Raw genomic sequence first — 5,522 nt, forward strand, 5'->3', positions numbered from 1 at the left:
GCCTCCGCAGCACAGCGGTGAAAGCCACCTCCTTCTCTCATTGTCCGGCTCCGGTAAACGCGGGAGCCGCAGGAATAACCGCTGAGCAGCGGGGTCCCTTSTGCAGGGGGCTCGGGCTCCACAGCGCTCACTCACTCCATTTTAAGTAAAAAGCCCTTTATCAAAGATTTTAAACGCGACTGCGTTGGCACTTGGGCCGCAAGAGGGTGCTGCGGCCACGCCAGGTTTGCTGGGAAGCCCCGCGCCCAGGGGTGCGCTGGCGTCATGCCTGCAGGAGCGCTGATGCAACGGGGCGCGGGGACACAGACGCCGCTGTTGAAATACCACCACGTGGCAGATGCCAGCGAAGCAGGACATTCACCGCTTCGTTCTGTCTACTTTGACCCTGGTTCTCTGAGGACGTTTTTAAGAGCTTCTGATAAAATAAACTGAGAACACAGGGCAAACCTACTCAATTCCATCATCTACCCTCTTTATTTTTTTATTTTTTTATTTTTTTTTAAATATGTACCATGGGCCACATTGAGGGTGGAAGTGCCTCCCAAAAGGGCCTGTGCTGCCCTGGTGCAGCCAGAGTGGCATGCTGCTGCCAGGGACAGGAGCCACAGCCAGCCAAGGGCCAAAAGCAACGTGTAGGGGACCAGGAGCACCTGCTCAGAGCCTGGCAGCCAGCACACCCTGGCCAATGCGTTTGGGATCCAGGGCAGACCCTGCRCCATGCCACGGCTGTAGGACATGGGGATGAGCTAGCATAGCCTGCCCCCACAGGCACCCTCCTCCTCCTCCCCAGCTCCACAGGCAGCACTGCCTTCCCACGCCCTATCCGCTATCTGTTCAGATCTGTAACCAGCCAGTGCTAGGTGTCCTGGAAGTGAAAGCACCGTTCCCCAGGGAGCAAGGGCAGGCACCCAGTCCTTCCGTGGCCTGCCCTTTGGTCTGAGCAACGTGGCTCACAGCTATCGCAGTTAACTGATACAGGCTCCAAGCGCTGGGTGCCAGGAGGGAGAGCCCTCTGACTCACGCACCTGTTGCAGTCACCTTTCAGGAGCTGCTGCACTTAATTATAAGGGGCTTGGTGTGCAAGGAGGCCACATCAAATGTTGCCGAGAGATGCCATGGGCGCAGCAGCTGGGAAAAGCTCTGGGAAGGTAATCCCCTGCTCAGGGCTAACTGTACTCTGAAGGTACATGGGAAAGGAAATGCCAGCATGTTAATATGCATGCACATTACCTACATCCCAGACAGGGTCCAGTCTTCTAGTCTAGTGCAAAGTTATCCCCACCTTGGCCTTGAAAGTAAAAATAGCATTGATGGGAGCTTCAGTATGATCTGGAGACACAGGCTGGAAGGCAGTACAGCATTGAGATAGCTGTGTTACTGCAAGCTAACAATAGTCACCCAACATGACCCCATGTCCCCACAGCACAAAAAACATCATTAGTCAAGAACCCTCAAAATCATAACCCAGTAAGTGAAAGGCACCTATTGGGTCAGGAAACAGAGCAAGGAGGTCTGCATGCTGCCATCAGCTTTAGCACCAGCCTCCAGGAGGGGTATGGGGATCATATCTGCCTCTCCTTTTACCTTCAGGTCCCCCTTACCTGCCTTTGGGTAGAGGCTTGTCTCCTCCACATCCAGTACAAGACTATCAGGGCTATTTAGGCCAGCAATAACGTAAATTATTATTCCCAAACAGGTTTCAACCATTATAGATTTTTTTTTTTGAGCATTACTAATACACAGTTTAAACCAATAGGGCTAGATTTAAGGCTAAAGGGCTTTCCTTCTGCTTGAAGTACAAGGACACTTTATAGAGCTTTGCTTACAAAAGGTATTTGAATTTAATGTTCTTTTTCTTTATTATCCTGCTCYGCTGCTGGGAGGCAGTGCAGCAAGGTTTCTGAAGGAGAGGTTGCTGTCAGAAGTGGGCTGTCAACAGGGAATTCAGTGGGACAAAGGACCAACAGCAACTACCCCTGTACAAGGGCTAAAGAATCTCCCCCCCACACTACCCTCCCCACTCCAAACTYTGCCCATGGGCATAGTATGTCTGCTGCCAGCATGTGCAGCACACCCCAGATCTGAAAGCTACAACATGTTAATGAAATCTGGAAGCTGTGAAAGAAAGACAGCCTTTTTAGAGCTTTCTGAAGCTATGAAAAACAGTTGAGACAACTTAGCAGACAAATAGCCAGCTAGTTTTCCCCCATAATTTTATAAATAACCGCTTTCTTCATTACAAATCTGCTTTAGGAAATTCCCAGTGAGTTCTAACAAACCCTTCCTTCCTTCTTAGTCTCTAGGCTAAAACTGTAGCCACAAGCATTTTACATGATCATTCCCTGCCCAGGGCTTCATTCTGATATTGCTTGAGAGTCGGAAACTAACAGTGTGAGCTTCACATCTCAAGGGAGTTTACAAAGGATGAATTATCTCCACTTCTAACAGTGGAGAAACCGAGGTATGCCTAAGGAAAGCAGCTGATTACAGGAGGCCAGTAACAGAGAGAACAGGAATGGGATCTAAGCTGCAGTTCTGCACTCCTTCCATGAGGTTTCGCTCCTGCCTGAAGTTAAACACATCATTGAGTTATGAGCTTTCTACAAAAACCTTCACACATTCAGTCTCACTGTTTCTGTTCTTGCAGGAGAATCGTTCCTCCCTCCCCCAGCATACAGCCCCAGGCAGGCTCCATCAGGGTACATGTGCCTGCAGAGCAGTGGTGATTTCATCACCATGTCTGTACTTCAGCAGTGCTTGTCCTCAGGTAGGGTGCTGGGCTACATACAGCCTAAGGCTGCCGGGCCTARAAATACCTGCAGTTTTTATGGAGTAAAGAAAGTCCAATTATGAAGCAGCTAGGAGTAACAGAGGAATAAAAGTGGGCCCAAGCAGTGTTCATCTTAGACTTGATATTCCTAGAGACAAAAATATTAATAGACAGCCTCTGAAGATTGCAGGCAGATTCCCCCAGACCTTTGAAGACCAGCTAATAAACTGTTGCAGTAAGGATTAATAAGACTACAGTAAGCACAAGCCTGACACTAACACATCAAGCTGAACTCTAGTTACTGTCAAGTGGGACTGGAATTTGATATGAATCAGCTCCCAGAACTGAAGCTTTGTGCTTTCTGGATGAGCTCAGATTGGGGGGGGGGGGGAAGAAGGGGGACATGCTGTAAAAACCACCTTTTCAGCAGCTAACCTAACCTCCCCCTTCCCAGCCTCTTATTCTCATTTCCCTCACTGAGATCTCCTTTATCCAGTTTACAGGCAAATGCCATCAGCATCCTAATTCAAACTCACTTTTGTTAAACCTGTCTTTCCCCAGCACTGAAGAGATACTGTTTGACAGTGTCAGAAATGGTAGAGCTGAAAAACATTCTTCTGAGCTGTGACATATTTCACCCATGTACTGCCGAGTCCTGAGGCACACAAGTAGCTGATATGTGTGACATTTCCCATCAGTTTGCTCAGGGCTCAGCTCTGACAGGTAGCCCTGGCCCCTATCTGGGGAATAAGCCTGCTCACACTGGCAACAGCCTGCATTGCATTGCCCAGCTTCAGCCTGGTTGGGGGAAGAAAAATGAACCTAACAGCCAACCACAGAGTAACTTCAGTATTTCAGGCAGTCATGTCATTTTGTCAAGCTGTTTCTGGACTAACAGAGGGGACAGACAGTTGTTCAGAGAACTAGTGTTAAGGTACACTGAAAACTCAGAAGCTGCTGCATTTCCCCCCCCCCAATCTAATTTTGAACCTGCTTGTGGCACAACACATTGCTTCTGTGTGAAAACACTATGGGGGCTCAGTTTGAGTGCCAACACTTTTATTATTGATATTCCTAGTGAGAATTCAATAGAAGCAACTAGAAAATTCTCATATATGGATGTTACTGATATCAAAATAGCAATACTGCTATTCTGAAATCCCTTACAATCCCACTCTGCCTCAGAGTCCCAAGAAGAAAGCATCCTGCACCCCAGCAGTCCCTTCTCACTCTGGGGAGAGCTGTACCATCATGACACACTAGGCAAGTGCTTTTTGCAGTCCAGCTCAAGCCCTAGCTATAGTTTCTATGAAGCAGCATTTCTCAGTTATTTTAGCAGGAAAAACTGCACCCAAGCTAGGTGCAAGACAAACCAATGCAAGTGTTGCTATAGTTATGCAATGCTCAAGTCTTCTGTTATTACTTTCACTCCTAACCTTCAGAAGATGTAACAAGCTGAAGCCAAGCTTTGAGAACTTCCTATTCAGCACCAGAATCTTTAGTAAGATCAGTCACAGACATAGAGCCTAATTTTGCTGCCTGCGTCACTATCTCCTTGACAGGATATAAGAATGAGATCAKGCAAGTTTTTCCATTCACCTCCTTGGAGTTAACAGTGCAGAAGACCTAGCTCTGGGCATGCATTACCACAAGAGACTGGCAAGAATGCTTTTCTCAGTTTGTGAGAATTTGGGGGTCAGCAGCTAACACATCCTGTAAGACAGCTAACCAGATCCATTGTTCTTGATGTTTGGAGTAACAGAGTCAAGGCGCCCAAGACATCTTATAAACACTGAGGAAGCTGCTTCCTCAAAACAAACAAAAACAAAACCACCCATACAAAACAAGAAAACAAAAAGCCAGCAGACCAGACACTCCAGACACCAAAGAGTGTCTGAACCAGACGCTCTTGCTCTAGCGCTGTGCATGGTGGTGTATCTTTTTTAAAATATCACCCACACTCATTCTTAGAGTTGTTACCTGTGATGCATTACCTGCAACTGCTTATTCTGAGATATCATCTTAGTTTTTTACTGGGTTACCACTGGTCACCCATAACACATTTGGGTGCCTTCTGCTAGAACCTTTTTCATTTAAAACCTTGTGTTCTCACCTGACAAAGAGGCCCAACTCTCATTCATCCTCCAACTTGTTGATACATGCCACAGTCAYCTACTTAAACCAGTGCTAAGTCTGAAACACTGTAGGAATTTCTCCCCACAGAACACTAATCAGTTGGCCGCCTGTTTCCATGAACTTGGCCTTGAGAGGGAGATAACAGGAGAGATCTGCTTTTTCATCCAAATCCCTAGGTTGCCACAAGAACAGCACAACATGCTTTCAAACAAAGCACCATCTGTGACGAGCCAAACTAATTTAGTGCTTCTCCTTAGAAGAGTTTGCATTCACACAAGTCCTGCACAAAGCTGAAGACATGCAAATGAACATAACACCTACATCACAGGAAGTTCAAGGAAGAGCCCTGAAAGAACACTTTGGTGTTCTTACTTGACACTTTTAGTAATAACTTGGACACAGCAGATACAAAGAATTTGATCTTCAGGTACTTAATCTATGGATAATTTATCCAGAGCAGGAATAACTTAGGTAGAAGGGGTAATCACCAGCAGGCCATGAGGAAAAAAAAAAAAAAAAGACAGCCTTCTTTCAATTTAGAAGAAAGTTTCAAACAAGTACTTCATAGGGATCTGTCCCAAATACTTTTCAGCACATCACTATCATCCACAACATG

Source organism: Apteryx rowi, unplaced genomic scaffold (assembly GCF_003343035.1).
Source record: "Apteryx rowi isolate R43461 unplaced genomic scaffold, aptRow1 scaffold_36, whole genome shotgun sequence".
Classification (NCBI taxonomy): Eukaryota; Metazoa; Chordata; class Aves; order Apterygiformes; family Apterygidae; genus Apteryx; species Apteryx rowi.